The 22,741-nt window shown below is 37.4% G+C and overlaps 1 protein-coding gene across 2 annotated transcripts in view; it reads left to right on the top strand.

Annotated features, from left to right (window-relative positions):
- Positions 1–3,751: 3,751 nt before the first annotated feature.
- Positions 3,752–22,741, top strand: part of Slc38a4 (solute carrier family 38 member 4) — a 62,909-nt gene continuing 43,919 nt past the window's right edge. The window contains exon 1 of one of the 2 annotated variants that reach the window (XM_023567652.2): positions 3,752–3,904. The gene's annotated coding sequence lies outside the window, so the exon portion shown is untranslated. The remainder of the gene's footprint in view (positions 3,905–22,741) is intronic. The other variant, XM_003475850.4, reaches the window with a different exon arrangement.

Genomic DNA, 22,741 nt, shown 5'->3' with positions numbered 1-22,741 from the left:
TGGTCACAGACCTACATCAACAGAGCCAGGGACTGAAATCTCTGAAATCACGAGCCAAAAGAAATCTGTGCTCCTTAAAGTTATTCTCAAGTACTTTGTCACAGCAATAGAAAGTTGACAAGTACACATGGGCTAGAAAGATACCCTCTTCCAGACTGTCATAAGACTTTAAAACTACTTAACCAAAAACATGTGAACTGGGTCTTGAAAGAGGAGGAAATTGAAGGCAGAGTGCACAGCAAGGCTTCTCAGGGAGAAAGGACAGTGTGTGCAGAGTGATGAGCCATGAAAGACTAAGACAATCAGAGGACAGTGAGTGCTGGAGGACACTAAAGATCCAACTGGAAAAGTAAATGTGTACTTGGTGGGTTTGAATGATGTTTTCAGATTCAGTATATAGTTATATTTCATCATACAAAGCTGAGGCAGTAAGTGACCTGTCAAGTAGCTTTTTCCTAGTGCAGTGAGAACTAATTTACATTGTTTAGAGAGCAGAACACAAAGAAACTCAACAGTTCTCTAGAAAGTCATAGAAGCATTTAGTTTTAGACATAAATACAATTCAAATTCACATAAAAGAATTAAGCAATTATTAGAAGATTTGCAGAGTTGCATATAATTATGATACAGTAAGAGATAATGACTTCATATAAATTACTTTAAAATCATAATTGTATGGTGAAACATGCCATTCGGTGTTGGCCTCAGGCAGAAAGATAATAATTAATCTTAGTAAAGAAAATGCTCAGAAGAAAAAGGTGCCCTGTAGGAAAGGAGGTGTTGAATTTGCAGGTAGAAATGTGGTTTACACTGCTGTTTTGTTGTTTTTTGGTGCTGTGTCTTCAGGCAAGATATTTAACATCTCTGAATCTTATTTTCCTCTTCCTTTTAATGGGTAAAATAGTAATATTTACATGATAGGCTTGTTTTGGTATAAAGTGATGCAATATATGTGAAAATGCTTTGTAACATAAAGCCATGTTACGAATTATGATAATTATCAATGAAAAAACAAACATTAAAACTCCACTGCAAAAGAAAACATCATTTATATAAATGCCTAATAAAATCACTGCCATCAAACTTTGTTATAATAAATCAAGGAACTTTATAACACTGTCATATGGTGCTTGAATAACAACTGTGTTCTGTTTCCTTCTTAAGGCATTTGTTTATATTATGATCTATTAATGACTATTCTCCTGATCATTAGACCTGGGAGAGCTTCATTAAAAACTGGCTTATGATTATGGAGCAGTGCTGCAAGCTACATCCCAAATTAGAGAATCACAAAGCTTTTCAGTGATTAAAACCCCTTAGGACTTACTCAACAACTTTAACATAGTGTTTTCTAAATTTATTAGAGCGTAGAACTCTGTTTTCCAGTGTTAGCTTTAGTTCCAAAGTATATGTTTTGTAACTTGTTTGGCGAAGTTTTTCTTAAAGCAAAAGGAGCCACAACAAAAACAATAGGTACTCCTATGATTGCTGCATTAATATACTTTTATGATGAATACCTTCAATTAATTAATCTTTATCAAAATGATGAACGAATTCCAACTGCTCTATTGGAATGGAATTTTTTTCCATTGCAAACATTTTATTATTCTCCATTGCTAGATGACTTTTTGATACCGTTTAAAAATAATTTACACCAGGAAAACAGTGTGTCAAAAAATGTTTTTTAGGCAGAAAAATTCAGTCATTAAGAGTGCAAGCAAGCTGGCCATGCTAGGACTGCTGATTGGTGAATTCCAGTGAATTCTGGAGCGAAGGGGTCTTCTCCAGATCCAGCAACTGATCGGATGTTAAAGCAAAATGGTTGTGTTTTACTATGTGGCCCCCCAGGGTATCATTAGTTAGAGCTGCTTCCTATCCTTTCAGACACTGTTTTAAAACAAGCCTGAAGTTTTGGGGCAGGTATAACATGGCCACGCATGGCTCAAGTTTTTGATTATAGCAGATAAGATGAAGAATCATTGGTGGTCTCATATCACCCAGACATTGTTCTGAGATCTTCTGGAATCCTACAGTAGATCCAGACGATAGCACTTGTAATTTTATAGATGTATTGAAGACTCACATTCCTTCATTCCACAATCTGATTAATATTACCAGCATATACAGAGGCAAGCTCATAGCTTTCTTCTAAATTAAGCAGTAAATCACTTTTGCTCCTTTTGGTATTAGCTGAGATAATAGTGCCAAGAACTAATTAACTAAGCAGCTCATTAAAAAGTCGAGTAGGTGCACAGGAAATTAGTTTGTCTCTCAGCATTGCTTTGATCTGATCTTCACTTCTGTTTTCTCTGGATAGCTTTTTGTTTTATTAACGTAGGCTTGCTTCTCTCATATCTCAGGTTAGACAAAGAGAAATATGTATCAACTCCCATCCTGCCAAATTTTACATTTTAGCAACTTGATAAAAGATGTTTATTAATTAAGACTCCAAAGTATGATTATTAAAAAAGAATTTGGTTTTAATCTTAAAGGGATTTTAGAATTGTTCTTATATATTTTAGTTCACAAAATACAAACTTCGAGTTTACAGCAAACTGAAAACATACCGTATTTAGTCATGGAGGATAATTAGACTTTATAAAACTAAATATTTTTATATATGGCTGTTTTTCCTTTTTAATTTCTGAAATGGCAGCTCTGATGAAAGCACATGTAACATCATCCTGCTATTGAATTTGTATTTTTGAATGGTTTTAGTATAATCTGATATGTGTGTGCAAACTTATGGGCGTATGTGTATTAATGTAGTGTTTTTAATATTCTTGGTTATTATAGATTATCCAGGAGTGTATCTGTTTTCATTATTCTGATTATTAAAGTGCAAGATGCTGCTGGTGTTAACAATTATTGAGAGCCATAAGATAAAAAGGTTTCAGATGTTGATGATGTGGATGGTCAGACTGGAAAGCTGGCCATTCTGAATAAAGTTAAACTGGGTGTGTTGGTGTTCAGGAAGTAGTTTGTGAACTAGTAGTTACTGTAGGTTAGGTCTCCACAGGTGAATTAGTTTTCCTTAAGGAATGATAGCACACTACTAAATAAACAGGGGCTAGTGAACACAGTTATTACATGGGCCTTCTTTGAAAAGTGACTTTTGCTGCATGTCAGAAAATGAATTTACAGAAAGTTTTCCTTAACACGGCAGAGAGAACCTTTAATGAGCAGAACTGAAGTTATGGTGTTACTTACTATGGCCTAGATTCTTATTCATATACACAGAATTATGCTTAGTCTAGAATGCAGGGGGGAAAATAGTCACAGAAAGAGCCATAGGCAAATGCTGGTAATTTTCCTCCACCTCGATCTTGCCCTGACTTCTACCGCTGACAGGTGTGTGTGTGTGTGTGTGTGTGTGTGCGTGTGTGTGTGAACTCCTTCTTCACATATCTTCTGTATGTAAAGTTCACCATTCTCAAACCTCGGGGAGCTTAATGATTGACTCACCCTCAAGAGTCCCTCAAGGACTTCAGTGCAGATCAGCATGGATTCCTGCAAATAGGACAGATCCAAGAAACCCAACCTTAACTTACCAAGAACCCTAACCGTCAGATGTAAGGTCACACCAAGAGCCTCTCTGTGCTGTGTGACCCAGGAAAGAAGGAGCAGACGCGGGGCATCCAGGTTCTGCTCCTGGGGGACAGCTGGATAGCTCGCCCCACCTGGGAGGATGCTTTTGTTTACATCTCAGGTTGCCGCCCGGCGATTGGTGGCTGGGCTGGAAGGGAGGGTCCGCAGGAAAGGCGACACTGGGGATGCTGCCCCCTATCACATGATGGAAATTTCCACTCTTTAGAAAGGCGAAAAGAAAAGAAGGGTCTCTTGATCCACCTTTTCCTAATACTTCCCCTGGATTCGAATCCAAAGAGGACAGGAAAAGAGGTGGGTGAGTAAAAAGTCTGTGTATTTTCTGTTAGATTTAGAAATCTGTCACTATGCAGACTGGAAGCTGGGTCCTACCCTGGACGGATTTGTGTGGGAGCCAGGACTCTCCCACGAGTGCACCCCGGTCTTTCAGCCGTCTGGGACTTAGGCTAGGCTCTGTGGCTCTTCATAAATTATTGACAGTCCCTAACCTTAATATTTTCGAAATAATCATACTTCGGGCGGTTCCAGGCTGATAACTGGGCTGCCCCAAAATTAAGTAAAGCAGAGCATCAGAGGCTACAGGCTGCCAGAAAGCGCTTTCCTGGGACTCCCTTTCCTAGGAGAGAGGTGTTTGTGCCCAGGCAGCCTCCACGGGGGCGAGGAGGTTGGGGGACAGGGTATCCGGCGTTGGGTCTGAGTCCCAGGTTCTCTTGACTGGATTTAGGGTGGTGTGCGTTGGGACCTTTTTGCGTCGGGGAGTGACCTGGCCGGGACGGTCGCTCCGAGTCCGCCGGTCCGCTGGAGATCGTGCCTGCAAAGTGTTACACGAGTCTGCGGTCCTGAGCCCGCGTCCTCCGGGCGGGCACACTGGGTGCGGGGTTTAAAATACACGAAAGGTCGCTAATAGCTGAGCTGCGTCGAGAGCCAGCGTGATTCCCCGAGCTGGGGTTCCGGTCTGGGGAGCACCCCAGGAGTCTCAGTTGTGGGGAGGGGGCGAGGACAGTGCAGGGGCTGGGCGCGGGTGTGGACGTGGGCGAAACTGTTGACTGAGCCCGCGGCCCGCGCCGTGGGGCTGCAGAGCCTGCGGGGCGCAGCGGGGACGAGGGAGGGGACCGAGGAATGCGCAGAGCTCGCGGAGGGGGTCCGCGGAGAGGGAGTCCCAGGGCGGAGGCGGAGAGCAGTGGGTGAGCAGAGGCTGGGCCCGGGGCCGGGGCAAGTCGGGGAGAGGAGCAAAGGGAAGAGAATGAGTGAAAGGAGGCGGGGGGCACGGGAGCCGGGGCGCAGGAACTCCTGGAAGGGAGGGCGGCGGCTAGCGGGTGGCGGACCGCAGCGCGCAGGGGGGCGCTGCTCCTGGCTCCTGGCCGCGGCGGGACTGAGCGGGTGCCTGGGTGCGGTGGGGGTGCGGATCGCCCAGGATCCAGGTCCTCCCAGTAGTCCCGCAGGGAGAGATGGAGAGAGCGTCTCTCCTCGGAGCCCCGCTGGGTCTGGAGATGCTGTCCTGGCACTGACTTGACTGGAGGAGGACGAGTGACCTCAGCCGGAAGAGCCAGGCGAGGGGCACGAGGGCGAGGTGTGCCAGGGCGTTTGCTGGGTGTTGTGGGGGCAACGATGAGGGTCTTGAGAGCCTGGGCAAGGGCCAGGGCTCGCGAGCAGCGGCTGGCCGGGTACCTGGGCGGGGCCCTGCGGGATCCGACAGGTTGGCACTAGGTGGCATCTTGGGAGAAAGGCGCATCTCTTTCTGGGCACCTCCTCTCTCAGTGGGTTCTAGGTGTCTATGAATGAAGAGAGTAAGAGCGACCCTGGTGGAGGGGGCAGATCCTAGCCGGGCACTTTGCACAGCCTCCTACTCCGGTGGGGTCCTCCAAGGCTCCAGGCCGGCCTGCGGTGCGACCCAGCTGCAGATGGCCTGCCCGCCATGGCAGCTGCTTTCCTTAGCGCCTATTAGTTTCCGAGGCAGAGGCAGCGAAAACATAATCATTAAGACCACATTGCCTTAAAGAGAAACATCCTACACAGAGGTCACAATTTTCAGAGCCCTTTAGCTGGTGCTACAGCTAGACTTTGCTTCAGCTGTCTTTTTGTGGAGGTTAACTGGGAGGGGGTTGGGCCCACTGTTGTTCCTACAGCAAACAAGTCTCTAAAAAGTCATTGAAATCATAGACTCTGTCATTCAACACAAGTGTATGTGTGTTTGAGAGAGAGAGAGAGAGAGAGAGAGAGAGAGAGAGAGAGAGAGAGAGACTCAAATTCTAACCAAGGAATCTACAAAAAAATCTATTTCTGAATCACATCTATAGGGGGAGAGGCACTAAAGAGAACATCTGATCTTTACAGATTACTACATACCATTCGTGGTCAGAGACAGGAGGCTTTTATTGGTCTTATGGAAAAACAACAAAAAGCTGAAAGATTGGTATAAGGACATAAATACATTTTTTTTTTTTTTCTCAGCTGCTAGGATAAGGGTTGAACAAAAGCCCAGAACTACCAGGACAATGATACAGGCTCTCACATGCACAGCAATCACATTGCTTCTGGTTACTGTTTCTTTTTTAAAACAGCCTTATGAGATAGGTCTCATTACTGTGCCCATTTTGCAGATCAGAAAATGGAGACATAAAATGTGGGAAAAGAAATTCTGTTTAGGTGTTAATTGCTCTTTTATGTAAATGAACAATTCTTTTTCACCTTATTGTGAGCAAAATTGGACAGGTGACTTGTAGGGCCACAAGGCTAACTTACTGAGCAGTTTTTGATGTTGTTTATTTGTGAACTGAAGCCAGGGCTTCACATATGCATAGCAAGTCCTCGACCTTTGAACTGTGCCCGCAACGCTGATTACTGATGTCACAGGCTCATGCTACCAAGAGAGCCAAAGACCTGATCTCACCGGTAAGCGTTCCGGATCTTTGTGGCTCCAGAACTTTCTCATTTAACTGACAGTTGGGAAATACGTTGTATGCGTACAGTTTACATGTCAGTTTTTCAGCTGCTGGAGGCAGAGCAGCCTGTGAACTATGCGTTTGTCTTTTTTGTGGTATTGTCTTTGCTCATTTCTGCAGTGTTATTCCAGCTTCAATTTGTTTTGCCCTGCCCTGTTTTTAAAATTTTAAAAGTCTCTTCCTCCTCCTTCTTTTTAAATTTTGAGATACTCAAAGCAATGATTTCTATAAAAAACAAAAATTTAATAGATTTAATGGCTAGTTGTATACCCTTGACATGCATCAAAATAATAATGTATCAAAATAATAATATCGTTTTTTTAAAAAACAAAAAAAAAAACCACATACTTCATGTATCTTGTGGGAAGAATAAGGGGCAGGAGAGGGAGAGTCAAAGGAAAAGAGAAGAGAAACTTGTAAGAGCCAGGCTGTGTGCTAGCAAAACCTTTATGTACCTCATTTAATTTTCACACAGTAACTCCATCTTACATGCATTTGCTATGTTCATTTTACAGAGGAGGCGTGTGAAGCCCAGAGTAGCTAAGCAAAGAGCCAAAGGTCACACAGTTAGTAATGACACAACCAGTGTCATGGGAACCAGATCTGTCCAAATCAAAGCTCCTGCTTGTCCTAATTAAGGCAGCAATAAAATAAAGACAATTGGGAAAGAGGAGAACTAAATTTCAAGCAATAGAAGATGGCTAGAAGTGTGCAACAAAACACACTAGGTTGTGGGTGATGAGAGAAATGGAAAAATTAAAATCACTTTCACTGCTAATCTCCGATCCATCTCCCTCTCACTACTAATGTAACAACCTAATTCCACTCATTCTAGGAATAATGAGTGAATGTCATTGTCTTCCAGGAACCATACTAAGGAGTTTCTTTTGTCTCTATCACTAATACCTAGCACAGTGCTAACGAATACTAAAGTACCAGGAGTACTTGTTGGATAATGAATTAGCGTAGTAGAGGAAAGTATGCACAAGTAAACAGTTGTGGGACTGCATAAAAAAGACCAGAGGAAATCACATTTGGGAACTTCACCACGGAATGCAGCTTTGGAAAGGGGGCAGGAACAGTGAAAGACTGAGGGGTGCTGGAGCTAAGTTCTAAAGCAGAAGCTAAAGTTAGCCAGAAGGAACTGGAGGAAGCCAGGAGATGCCTCTCCCCAGAGAGGGCAGCCTGAAGGGAAGGAGGAGTGGGGGTCACCTCGGGAGCTTTGGAGTTTCTACCGGGACTGGAGAAGTTCAGGGAGAAGGCTAGAAAGGGAGGTGTGGTCTCTAAAGATGTCCCTTAGCTCTGCCCCGCCCTTGAATTTTGGCAGCGACCTGGGTAAGAAAGAACCAAACAACTAAATATGTTTATGAAACTGAGGTCACAATAGCACTGCTTGGGCTTCTGAGCACTAATGAGTTACCTGTGCTCAGACCAGCAGCTATTTGTACTAATGTTATCATGTTTACCATCAGAAGCATTAGTTGAAATGTTGACAAGTGTCCACATTAATGCTTTTTGATAGTGTTTCCTTCTGTCATAGCTAAAGTAAAGGAACTAAGAGAAGAAATGAAGAAAAGACTAAATAATACACAGGATGGTACAGTCCAGAGAATGATCTCATTCCCAGGATATGAGTGAAATGTCCCCGATTTCCTGTTGGATAATTCCTCCCACTGCTAGTGGTCTGTCTACACCAGCGTCACTTCAGTTCCACCCTTGTCTCTTGTTTTTGTTCACTGCTTGTTCGCTGCTGTGTCCCAGCACCTTACTTTGTGTCTGGCATAAATAGACACTGGTGCCTGTGTGTAGAATGAATGAAGGAAAGAAAACTTTCTTTTTTCTCTCTTTTCTTGTACAGTATTTATTTTTCAAATAAATACATTTTTACTTAACTATTGAAGGCCTGTGCATTGTTCATAGGCAGTGTATGTATGTTTAAATTAAATATTTGTGTAATATGCATGAACCTCAGTACCCTCAGAGCTGAACCTCCTGGGTTTGCATCCTGCCTGTCATTCAGACCCTCCAGTTTTAGACTCTGGTTCTCCCACTTTTTACCTATGAACAAGTGAGTTAGCCTGTCTGCTTTACTCTATCTGTAAAGTAATAATAGGTCCTCCCTTACAGAGATGCTGTGAAAAGTAAATGAGCTTATAGCTGCAGAGTATTTGAAATCACACATGGCAGTTCATAAACACTGCAGTTGTTTATTTTTTAATATCTACAAGAAATTCTAGCTTTTCCAGCTAAGTGTAATAACAGAATCTACCTTATACAGTTATTGCAGTGATACTGCATGGCATCTAATAAACTCATTACAATATTGTTACTGTAGATCCTATAGCAAATCTTTATTCTTATAATCTTCTGTGGGGATTTGGGGATCCAACTTAGCCTTGTAATTTTCCGAGCCATCTCCTCACTCTGTTTATCCTATCCTTTTGCCTTGCATCACTTTTTTTTAAAATTGCAAATTCCTCAGGACAAAGAATTTGCTCTTTGTTTTGGGATAATTTTATGACATGGAGTACACATTTAGCACTATAAAATTATTAAGAAAAAGGAAAAGAAAGACATTACACTGTGAGGCCCTTTGGTGGACAGCTGGCTGATTCCCTTTCTACTGGCAGCATTGGTACACGGTATAGGCCACTTGACCTGAGCTCCCACAATGATGGTTGGTGCCCTAGTGTGACCTGCATCCCGCTGGGAGCCTGAGTGGAGAGGAGATGCCAGGGAGGGTGGCAAGAAAGACAGAACAGCACTTATTTGTTAAATAAGTAGCCCAGAAGAATTTGGGATAAGGGATTCAGTCACAGATTCTAATTTTACCCTGTTCTTGGAGCTGCCCTTAAATAATTGTTCTTTGTTAAGTAATCAGAAAATATGTGTACATATGTAGAGAAATCCTAAAGCTTCCACAAATACTATTGAAACTAATAAATGGTTTTAAGAAAGTTGAAGGATACAAAAATCAACATACGGAAATCAGTTTTGTTTCTAAACACTAAAGATGGACTATCTTAACAGGAAATTAACAGTTCCCCCTAGATTAGCACCAAAAGAAAGTAAAGTACTTAGTAGTAAAATTAGCCATGGAGTTGGAAGACTTGGACACAGAAAATTACAAAATATTTACGAAAGAAATAAAAGCCAAGTGGAAACACATCCTGAGCTCATGAATTGGGATACTTAATGACCCAGTCCCACCTCCATCAAAATCCCAATGATAATTTTTACAAGAGTATAAAAAGAATCCTAAAATTTGTGTGGAACCACAAAAGCCCTCAATTAGCCACAATGGTCACGAGAAAGACTAACAAAGGTGCAACTATAGCATTTCCTAATTTCAAAGCATCTCACATATTAAAACTCTGTAGTACTGACATAAAACTAGTCAGATAGGTCAGTGGAACAGAAGTGAATCCAGAAATAAATCCGTGCATATGTGGTCAACAAGAATGCTGTTACTACACAGTAGGAAAAACACAGTCTTTTCAACAAATAGTGTTGGGAAAACCAGACATTCAAATGCAAAATAATAAAATCGAATCTCTATATTATACCATACAGAAAAGCAAACTCAAAGTGTACTAGGAGTTTGAATGCACCATACAAAATTATAAAAATCTTAGAAGAAAACATAGGGGAAAGCTTTTGACACTGTTTTTGGGAGAGATTTCTTGGATATGGCACAGGTACAGGAATCAAAAATGAAAACAGACAGACAAACAGAACTACATCAAAGCTCCTGAACAGCAAGGGAAATAACAGAATGAAAGGGACATCTATGGGATGAGAGAAAGTATTTTCAAGCCATATCTGATACCGTGTTAATATCCAAAATGTACAGGAGCTCCTATAAATAAATAAGCCAGTTAAAAATGGCAAAGGACTTGAATTGATATTTCTCTAAGTAAATAATACAAAAGACCAAAGTTATATGAAAAGACTCTCAGCATCACTAATCATCTAGGAATCACAAATCCAAATCACAGTGAGACATCACCTCACACCAGTTCAGAGGCTATGATAAAAAAAAAAAATAGATAGTAAGTGTTGGCAAAGATATGAATTAAAAGGCAATGTTTGTATACCATTAGTGCAGTCAAATTAGTGCAGTAATTATGAAAAACAGTATGAAAGTTCCTCAAAAAATTAAAAATAGAACTGCCATAAAGTCTGGCAGTCCCACTTCTTGATATTTATTTTGAAGAATTGAAAGCAGGACTTTAAAGAATATCTGTTCCTCATTTTCACTCAGCAGCAGTGTTCATAATAACTGAGTTCTGAAACAATATCAGTGCCCAGGGAGAGATGAGTGAAGAAAGAAAATATGATATAGACAGAGAATTAAATATTATTCAGTCTTAAAGAAAAGGAAATTATGCTGCTTTTGACTTTCTAAATAAATCTGGAAGGCAACATGCTAAAAGAAGTAAGCCAGTTGCAGAAGAGCAAATCCAGTTACTCCCACTTCTGTGAGATACCTTAACAGTCAAGTTGCTAGAAGCAGGGAACAAAGTGATTGATATCAGAAATTAGGGGGAGAGGAAATAGGAAGTGGTTATTCAGTTGATATAAAGTTACAGTTATGCATGGTGAACTGCACAACTAGATATCTGCTTAAAAATATACTGCTGGTAGTCAGAAATATTATATTATGCACTGTAAAATTTGTTAGAAGGATTGATTTTGTGTTCAGTGTAATCCAACAAAGCTAAACTTTACAAAGAGACACACGGAAACTTTTGGAGGTGATGGGATCTGCATGTTACATAGCTTGTCATGTTGGCTTTATGGATATTGACATATGTCCAACATATCCAATTGTATCGCATATTTTCAGTTTTAAATATCAACCATACTTCAATAAAACTGTTAAAAATAATACAAAAAGTTGCACAATAAAATTAAAATCTGTCAAAGAGAAGTTATCCTTTAACGTTTCAGGATGCCTCAGTGCCTTCATTATAAACTCTTTCTATAGTGTTAGTTACTGGAAATTTCTGTTTGGTTGAAGCAATTTATAGTATCTTCCTTCTGCTTTCAAACCTCTTGCAGGAATATCTGGCAATATATATGTAATTCAAAACTAAGAAACTTAAAGCTTTTCAGTATGGAAACTGTCTAGCATATTCTCAAGTAGGAAGAATAACATAATGAACCTCCATCTCAACTCGGTTCCAACAATAACCAAATGCTGGTCTATTCTATTTCATCTATGCACACCTTTATTCCTCTGCTGTCTCTAAGCTAATCACTACTTGATTATTTCTAAACAAACCCAGAGGTGCTTGCTTAGTTCTCTAATACTGCAAGATGTAAATAGTAAACAAGAAGTGTTATTTTAATTTAAAAACTGAGATACGTGACCATGTTTTTAAAGTAATTTTATATTACTGATATACATAGAAATATGCATTATGAAACTATGTATGTTTGAGATTTGCTTTTAAAAAATGAGAGGAGAGTCTTTAGATGTCCTAAATTGACCATGGTTAAATTGCACAGCTCAGTAACACATACATGAGGATTCATTTTTTAATTTCATTCTCTTTTGTACTAATTTGAAATTTGCCACATTAAGCAGTAAAATTGAGTCATGCCATATTACTCATATGAGATAATTCATTTTGGGGGCCCAAATTATAATATTTTTGCCAAGGATCATCAAAAAGTTGTGACTACAGAACAATGTACTAGCTTTTCTTATTCTGCAGATGCGGTGTGCCTAAAAGCAAGTCAGATTCAAACTTTAAACATCAGCATAAAAACTATTTAAATAAAGTGAGGACATGCTTTGGGATAAATGAAAATGTGATTCACACAGAAGTAGTTTGTAGGTTTTGTGATTTGCCTAGGCTGCCTTTCTGAAGACTCTAATGTGAAGACCTCATCCACCTGCCCTGCCACCAGCAAGTAGCTAACCATCACTCCCAGAAAAAAAGTGTCAGCAAAATCCAAACTATTAGGTTACTCCATAAAAAACAAATGCCAAATGAACACGCAGGTCCTACTCTTATGTTGGTGAAAATAGAAACCTTTCTGAAAAGCTATCCTCTTTTAACTTTAACATTATATTTCTTTATTTCATTCATTTTTGAAAAGATAAGAAAATTTAACATCTTATATTTACATAATATATATAAATACTCTTAAGGACTAAACAGACCTTATTAATACTTTTCTGTTACTTTATTAGTGTTATATTCAAGTAATTTCACTAATAGTGATGCATTTTACCTATAACCACTATGCAACTGCAAAAATGATATACATGGATTTACGTCAATATATTTTTCCAGTTTCATGAATTTAACATCATATATTGAAATTCTCAGATGGTCCAGTAGAAGAGTAACAAGCCAAGGCTGAAAATAGAACAGGACAGAAACTGGGGGCACATTGAAAGGAGATGCTTTTGTTTAATACCTTAGGTGACATCAGAGGTGACCTGCAGTTGGGGTGAAACCTTAGAACTGAGTTTTGATTTCAGAAGAGGAAACAAAAGCCAGGCAAACAGGGATATCAGGTGTGACTTGCAATGAAGTTTTCTTCACTTTCCCATTTAAAAACACCTGGCCTGAGAGGTAAAGGAACAGGTTCAAAAAATATCTGCTCATCAAGGCCTTGTAGATTAAAGTTTCCAGAATTTTCTCCATGTTGAACATCCAAGTTAGTTCTGCTCTGGGGCCCACAGTGGGAGGGAACAAACGGGAGACACCATCTCTGATCCGTTAAATCAGACCATCACTGGACAATTTGGTCAAACAAGGCCACAACCAAATATCCCCTGGTATGCGCGCAACAATGCATTTGCAATTTTTGGAGCTCTGGGAGAGAAAATCACTAGAAAACTTTTATTAAGCAAAAAATTGGAAATTGAAACTTAATTGTATTTATTATCATTTCAAATATGTGGAAACATCATTGGTGCTACTTTTACTTTCCTATGTATAAAAATATTTTGAATTCCCACAGTCTTGGTTCAAATCCTGTAAGTCCTAACTTCCTTATGAACTATTAAGTCACTCAACCTTAATTTCTGTCATACACTTTTTAGGAATCTGATCCTTTCAACTGATGACAGGTTTTTTCCCATGAAAGTCTCCAAATTCCTCTGAATTGTTATTTCCTATACATTTCTTTTTAAACAATTTGATTGTATTAAAAAGTTTGTTGGCTCCCTTTATAATTCTCCCAAAAAGATTAATATAACAAAACACACATATGCACACACACACACCCCACATATTTTCTGAGCTTCTAGCCCTGTAAACTTCTTGTTTTGTAACAAAGTTAGAAAAGCAATTCTCAGTCATGTGAGTATATTATTCCTATCCCTTTGTTCTTCAAAATTAACAACAAAAATAATTGCAGGCGGCACACTTTGGAACAAGGAAAATAAAGAAACAGTCATTTAGGGTCTGGGCCACCAAAGTCGAGGTTAAAAAAACAGAACTAATCAGCAGCCCACCCGACAAATGAAGAGCAAATAATTTTTCCATGATAAAGTTGAGGAAACGTTTTATAGTTGTACTTTAGAAGTTTAGTGCTTGTGTGCATTTTTCTTATATTTAACAAACTGAAAATGTATAGGAAATGCCAGACAACGCATGAATAAGATATTCTATTTACATATCATTCTTTTTCTAAAATGATAGTCGTTACCCCAAGTCCCTACATTACTTTGGTTGTGTTCTTTGCTATGATCCAAAATACTCTTAACCTTTCAGATTCCTATTGTGAATAATGACAACAAATACTTTAACACAATTTATTTAAAAATAAATGTTTTAAAAATTATTCTTGTGACCTCATTAAAATGTTATTACTCCCATTTTAATTTTTGCAGAATATCTGATCTATAGCTGTACAACTAAAATATACTTTCAGGTTTCTTTTTTAAAAAGTTCTTATTTTGGAAATGTGTGTTACAGAGATTACTACAGCAAGTCCGTATATTTTATTAAATACAACACAGGAATAAATACACATTGCGGTAGACTAGAGAAGGGCTGGAGGCATCAAGACCATGTCAACATTTCTCTTATAAATAAATTTAAGGGCTTTCTACATATGAAATGTTATTTCCTTAACATGTTCACATGGCATATGTTCACGAAAATGAATTCCCAAGTTACTAAATATTTTAAGGAACCTGTTACAGGAAGCCGTTTCTCCTGTGAATCTAATAATATTACAAATATCAAAAGTGTGCTTTCCAAAGGGCCTGGGAATTAAACTTGCCATCTGGTTTCTAACCAAAGATATACAATGAACTTTTTTAATTTAAGTTCAGTAGTTTCATTGGTGATCATTATTCTGAATAAAAAATAATCTGTTCCTCAAGAGTAGATCCCATACAAATATTGAAAGTATGTAGGCTATTTATGTGGTCCATACACAACTGAAAAATTCAGTATGCATTTAATTTCTATTATAGCCCAAGTTACGTTTTAAGTTTTTATGTATTTAAAAAAATTTTATTAGTACATGTTTACAGTACATGAAGTTTATAATCATCTTGGGGAGGAGCTACATGAACATAGTATAGTTTATGTCTTTCTAGAATCCCATTCTTCCTCCCTCCCCTCTGACTCCCTTCTCCTCTAAATCCTTTTCCCTGTTTTATTTGTATTGATATTACTAATCATAGCAAATGTTCATGTCTTATAATATTTATGTTCATTGAGGTTGTTAGGTTCCTGTACATGGCACATCTTTGTTCCACTTATTTCTTCTCCTCCTCGTCTCTTGGACTCCTCCCATTTGCAAGAGATTCATCTCCATTTCCTTCTGCCCTTTATGAATCTTTTTGTTTGTATTTTGCCTTACTTAAATGAGAGATATCATACACTGTTAAAGCTTGTGTCAGATTTATTTCACTCAACTTTATATTCTCCAAGAAAATCCATTTTCCTACAAATGTCTTGACTTTGTCCTTCTTTATAGTCAAATAGTATTGCATTATGTATACATAACATATTTTCTTTATCCACCTGTCAGTTTATGGATATATAGGTTGCTTCCAGGATTTATCTATTATGACTTGTGCTGCTATGGACATGGGTATGCATATATCACTGTAATTTAATAATTTAAGCTCTTAGGAAGGTTCCTAGAAGGGTGATAGATGGATGATTTGGAATTTCTAGTTTTAGTTCTTTGAGATACTCTCATACTGATTTCCATAATGGTTATCCTAATTTACATTGCCACAGTGTAGAAGGATTTCTTTTTCACAACATCCTCACCAGCATCTGTCATTTTTTGACTTATTAAGAAATACCATTCTTTCTGATGTAAAATAAAATCTTAGAGTTCTTTTAATTTGCCTTTTTATAATGGCCAGAAATGCTGAAAATTTTTTCATAAATGTGTTGCTCATTTGTATTCTGTGAAGTGTCTGTTCATTTCACTTGTTTAATTTTTGATTGTATCTTTTCTTTTAGGCTGTCTGTCTCTGTCTTTCTTTCTCATTTGATATAGTACCATTTGTTGGTTCTTGTTATTTCTTGTTCCATTGCACTTCTATTTAGAAAATCCATTCCTGCATCTATGATTTCAAGTGCTTTATCTGTTTTGTCTTCCAGTAGGCTCAATGTTTCTGTTTCTGTGATGTGTAACATTTACTGATTTATATATGTTAAACCATTCGTGTATCTCAGGGATGAAATCTACTGGGTCACGATGTGTGATCTTTTTGATAATATGTTGCATTTTATGCAACACACTTTTGCATTTATGTTAATTAAGGAGATCAATCAGTAATTTCCTTTTTCGTTTGTGTGCTTATCTGGTTTTGGAATCAGAGAAATGCTGACTTTCATAAATGAATTTGGAAACATCACCCTTTTTAATTTTTGAAGAGCTTAAGAAACACAGGTGATATAACATCCTTAAGGGTTTTGTACAATTCAAAATTGAATGCATCAGGTCTTGAAATTTTTTAGTTGTTACATTCTTTGTTACTCTCAATTTCATTTCTTTTTATTGGGTTATTCACCATCTTTGCTTTTTCTTTGCTCAGCTTTTATAAGTTTTACATGTCTAGGAATCCAGTTCTTCAAAATTTGCTAATTTGTTAGGATACAATTTCTTATAGTTACTATTTTCTGGATTTTAACAGTGTCTATTATGATTTATGATTTCACGTTTTATTTTTAATGGTATTGACTTGAATCTTTTCTCTCTCTTGGTGAATTCAGCTAAGAGCAAATTTATTTTGTTTGTTCTTTCAAAGATGCAACTCTTGAATTCATTGTTTTTTTGGTCTCAATTTCATTTATTTCCACTCTATCATTTCCTGCTTTAATTTTGGTTTGGGCCTGGACTGTTGTTTTTTTCCAAGTATCTTAAGATTCCTGTTTAGGCTATTGATTTGGGTTTATGCTGTCTTTCTAATGTCAGCACTGATTGAAATGAACTTTCCTGTTTTCACATTGTCCTAAAGGTTCCAGTGCATTGTAGTCATGATCATTAACTCTAGAAAAATTTTAATTTCTTCTGTGACCCATCGGTTGTTCAGGACTATTGTTAATTTTTCAAGTGCTTCTACACTTTCTGTAATTTCTTGTATTGATTTATATCTTCATTGCACAGTGGTCTGCTAGTACATATGGGGTGATTAGTTCTTACATAGTTATTTAAACAGGCTTTGCAGAGTAGTATGTGACCTCCTGTATCTTGAAAAGAGTACTCTGTGCTGCAGGAAAGGATTATATTCTGTTGTTGTGGAGTAGAATACACTGTATATACCTATTAAGTCCATATGTTCAAGGGTGTGGTTTAGTTCTGGTATTTTTTTAATTGATTGTTTAGTTGATCTATCTCTTTGTAAAAGTGGGGTGTTAAGATTCCCATTCAATGACTGTATTAGTATTTATTTGATCACGTATGTTCAGCAGTATTTCTTTTATGTAGATAGGTGTTCCTATATTCAGTGCATAAATATTTATAAAAGTTATCTGTTCTCATTGAGTTGTTTCCTTAATAGTATTGCTGATCTTCCTTGCCTCTTCTAATCAGTTTTAGCCTGAGTTTACCATGTCTGACATTAAAATTGCTGCCCTTGATTCTTTACAGTCTTGTTACATAAACTGTTGTTTTCTGTCTTTTGCTTTTTAGTCTATGAATATCTTTTTTTTTTTTTTTTTTTTTTTTGCTACCAGGAATCAAACTCACAACCTAGTGCTTTTATGCTGCTAAGCTAAATCCCCAGCAGAGTCTATGAATATTTTTTTGGATTAGATGAGTTTCTTGAACACAACAGACAGTTGGATTCTGTCTTTTTATCCAGTGTGCTAACCTACATTTAATTTGAGAGTTGAAGTCATTAACATTAAGAGATACAAGTGAGATGAGTTGGTTGTTCACTGTTACTGCCTTCTTTCTGTGTAGCTGACTCTTTTGGTTTTGTTTTTCTTTTCTGTCCTTTTTTGATGTTGTTTTCCCATTGACTTTGACTGGCATTTTCATTTCATCTGAGTTTGTGTCTTTATTGCTTTCATTGTTTCTGTTCAGGATATTCCTGAGTATTTCTGGAGAGTTGGTTTAGTATACATACATCTCTTGAACTGGCCTTTTTCATGAAATGTCCTACGTCTCCTATTTTGAAGGAAAGTTTTGCTGGCTGTGTTAATCTGGAATGGGAGCTGTCTGTTCTTAGAGTTTGAAATACTTCACTGCAGGCTTCTCTGGCTTTAAAGTATGTGTTGAGAAGTCTGTTGTAATTCTAATTGGTTTACTGCTATATGTGATTTTGTGTTTTTCTGAGTACTTTTAAAGTTCTTTTTTTGTTGGATATCTGCACTTTAATAAGGTTATGCCTTGGTGAGCTTCTTTTTTTCATCGCAGTTGTTTGCTATTCTGAAAGCTTTGATTACTTGTATGTTGAACTCTTCTCGTATTTGGAAATTTTTCTGCTATGATTTATATAAACACATGAATAATTCCATCTGTGTTATCTGCCTTGTTTTTTTCTAACTCTAATTAGCCTTAACTTGGTATTCTTGGTACTCTAAATGTTCTTTTCTCATTTGCTTGTTTGTTTGTGGATTTTTGTGTGTGTGTGTGTGTGGCTTAAGTACTCCTTCAAAATTTACCATTCTGTTCTTAATTTTGGAATTCTGTTTTTACACTGGTCGTTTCTTCAATTTATGAATTCTGTAGTTTATTTCAGATATTTTGGTCTGACATCTTTTTGAGAATTCTATTTTCTTGTTGAATCTGTCCTTCATGTTTTGAACTATTATGGCTAACTTTTCTGATTTTTTTACTTACTTCTCCAAATTCACCTGGCAATACTGAATGATTTTTCCTTGACCTTTCATTGCATTTCTTCTTTGAACTTGTCTAGTTTATACATCTTCGTTATAGCCTTTCAAAAGAGTACCACTACCTAGCATTTGCTTTACTCTCCGCATGTGCCTCCTTGCTCTGCCTTAGTAAGTTAAGAGAACTTGAGGTCTTCTGCTGCTTTGCTTTCCCACGATCCTGTGTGTATGTGTATCTGATTGTTCCCCCACCTGGCTTTGCTTCTGTAGCTTGAGGTCTAGTAGAACAGGAAGAGAATGTAGTTTATATGAAGACTTTGGGTAAGATACTTTTTCCTTGTGTATTTGCAGCTTTGTATATCCAGAGACAGCATTTATTCTTTCTGTTTAATTCAAATGACTTGGAATCTGTCCCTATGTTTTGTGGAATGAATCACCGCTGATTGTAACAGACACAATCACACATTACTTATGTATGGTGGACGTTGCATTTACACTATTCTGTGTTCAGACTATGTTTGCTGTCTCATTTATGAGAAAGTGAAGGGGAGAAGACAGAGATGTTCCCTCTGGCTACTTAAAAGCTTTGAAAAGTTATTTTACCCCCAAATACAATCATTTCAGACATGCTATCTCATGTATATTTTGTAATACATTTTTCTTAACTAATAGCCATAAAATAATACAAATTGAAAAGAAAATTATTTTTTAAACATTTTGGGTGATGACTGATAGGCCACAAAGCCATGATATTGCTTCTACTTCTATCAAGAAAATAGATGAAACTGCTTATTTGTATGTTTTAAAGAATGATTCAAACTGGATCTAATAAAGGATTTTACATAATCTATTCAAATTCAACTCAGATCCTAACTAATTTTATTCAAGTTAAAGCCAAATTAATGAAATGTAATATACATGTATGTTTGTAAGACTTCCTTGAATTTAAAAGATATAAAGATTGAAGATGTCTGTCACTTAGGTGATATTGCTTGATCAAGGAACTGCCTTAGAGAGAATGTCATCACCTTATTTATTGTTGATTAAAAAGGTATTACATTTGATTCAGCTGACTCTGATTATGTCAGACTGTGTGGCCAGCTGATTTGGGAATGAATTCTAAAACACTCAGCAATCTTGAATCTTAAGAATGTAAGCAAAATATGTCACTTATTTTATATTAATCTTTGGACCTTTATGATTTATCAATCTCATTAAAAAGAAAAATAATGCAGAGTGAGGCCAAACCAATCCTCCAAAATCTACCAGTAAATCTACATGTTTAAACATTGACTAAAGGACAAGCTCCTAGGTAAATACGCACCATAGTGCTATTCAGTTTCATAGGCTGGTTAGTACTAAACAAACGCAATTGCAAGCTGTGTCTTATTACAAGGTTGTTTTTTCAGGCTTCATGGGTCAGGGTCAAAACTTGCTCCTTTCTAGTTTTATAACAGTACTAATCAATAATATCACAAATGAAATAAAGGTTTAATCAACAGCAACAATATATTTTTAAGGCAAAAGATTTTGAGACTAGTTTAATTCATAACCAGTTTTGCAAATATCACATCACTCTTGTAAATGAACAATAATGAAATTCTTATAATGCTTAAATACCTAGTATTTCTTTTAACCCACAAAGCAACCTTATATAAGTTTTATTAGATTCAGGTTTAAAAAGAAAACTGGGCTCATAATATTCATGTGGGATTTTATCTACTGCTTCAACAAAGCTCCTCACTTAGTCTAAGGCACTGGATCAGTTAGAATAAAACATAGCCGCATGAAGCACTGACATTCAAAACAATCTTTTAAATGCACATATATAACAAATACATTATCTTTACTGTGTTGTGACACTCCTCTGAATGCTGCAGAAATATCAGCTTAGTTCTTTATCACAGTAGTAGAAGGAAGGCATTATTACTATTATTATTATTATTATTATTATTATTACTACTACTACTTTACTTTTGCCAGATGAGGAAACTGAGTGTAATCAGAAATGGCAACAATTTCTTCAAAGGCAGACAGTGACCGGAATCAGATTTAAGTCTAGGCAGTCAGGATCCAGAATTTCCACCGTTCGAGCCATGCAGGGTAAATAAGAACCACTGTGGCTCTCGAGGACTTGAAGGTCTGGAAGGGCAGACGTGCAAACAGTACATTGCTGTCCAGCTGCTGTGAGTGCCACAGCAGGCGTAGGGGGCAGAGGCAGCGCAGAGGAAAGAAGGATGGGATACACATCGTCCAGGCTCTCTCAGCAAGTAGGAAGCAGGGCAGGAGCCAGATCTAAGTCGCTGAATTTGGACTGTTTCTTGAGTTAGATGCACTCTGCATTTCATTCGGTGACCCATATTCGATAGAGTGTGAAATCACAGTGAGATAACAATAATGCACTTATAGGACCATGCAAACTAAAGGATAAAAGCTGTGCTTCTCTGAACAGGAAAAGAAGTATTGTTTCCTGATGCATACAAATATAGCTATAAATATACATGGTGAGATCAAACACTACAGTGAATGTTTAACCTTTAAGCAATTTATTACAATAAAAGACACATTGCTATTAATCTGCTTAATATATCCTCCCTTTCTAACACAACTCAGTCTTCTTACCAGTTTGGGGAGCCCTCACATGAATGTCTTTAGTTTCCATGTTGTGGCTGCTTTGATGTCCTGAATTAATTCAAAATACTTATCTTTCTTGGGCATTTTGACTTTGGGGAAGAGCCAGAAGTTGCACAGTGTCAGATTCAGTGAATAAGGTGGGTGACGGCACACTATAATATTTTCACGAGACTGCCTTTCTGTCAGATGGTGCTTGGCAGCAACATTTACCATATTTTTTAAATCACATCCTGTAAAGACATTCCTTAAAAGGACTTCCAGGACTGCTTCAATATGTGGCAAGAACAATAATATGTGTTCGAAGCAAGGAGAAATATTTTGTGAGGAATTAATGGAAATGTGCTTATTATTATAGTACTTTTAAAATTAAGCATTCACTTTATTTCTTTAATCACATCTTGTACAGATCTCTTCATATATATAACACATTACATACAATTCAATACATAAATATATATTGACAGAAGTCTTGTGTATTAACTCAACTGCAAAGCTCCACAACTACTGTAAAGTACTTGGTTAGTAAGAATAAAACACCGCCAAGTGTTAGGAAGTAGAAAAAAAGCCTAAAGACATAGCAGCCCTGATAAACACTGTTCTGTGAGCATAATAGATGTTTAGTGAATACTCACTGATTGAATGGTTGGTTGAATGACTGAATGCAGTAATGGAAAATAAAAGAAGTAAAAGCAATTCTTTCCAGTATTCATCTTTGATTTTTGGTGACTATTTTGATTAGTAGAGTGAAATAAAAATATTTAGAAGTGGGATTTTATGAAATCAGAATTTTATATCCAACATATTTCTGTGAACATCCACTGTGCCAGGTTTTGATCAATATTTTAAGTATGATTATCACTTTTATACATTGCTGAGGTTTTTAATCCAAACAGTAGGGGAAAAGAGCTTCAGAGGAAATAAAAAGTTTGATCATACTGAAATGCAATTATGGTTGTAGCATACTGTAGGATTATAAAACTTCATTTTTTGTTAAAATAGTGCTCAACACATTGTAGTTCTGAAGCGTGAATTTTATTTTCTACTCTTTATGACCTTGTTGTCACCCTAGGGATTAGATACCACTTTTTAGGTGAGAAAATAAAGGCCCAGAAAGTTTCCTGACTTGCTGATACAAAGTTAGTAATTCATGGAGTCAGACTTCAAACCTGTATCTTCAGAGTCAATCCAAATCCAGGGCTGAGTGTCAGCATTAGAAGAGTTGCTTTTCTCTTATTGCTGAAACAAAATACTTCACAAACAAAGTGGAAAGTGGAAAGA

This window comes from Cavia porcellus, unplaced genomic scaffold (assembly GCF_034190915.1).
Source record: "Cavia porcellus strain 051 isolate PalLab524CR breed Dunkin Hartley unplaced genomic scaffold, mCavPor4.1 scaffold_8, whole genome shotgun sequence".
NCBI lineage: Eukaryota > Metazoa > Chordata > Mammalia > Rodentia > Caviidae > Cavia > Cavia porcellus.
Note: the sequence above shows the minus strand (reverse complement) of the source record. Positions and strands in the feature narration are given on the sequence as shown.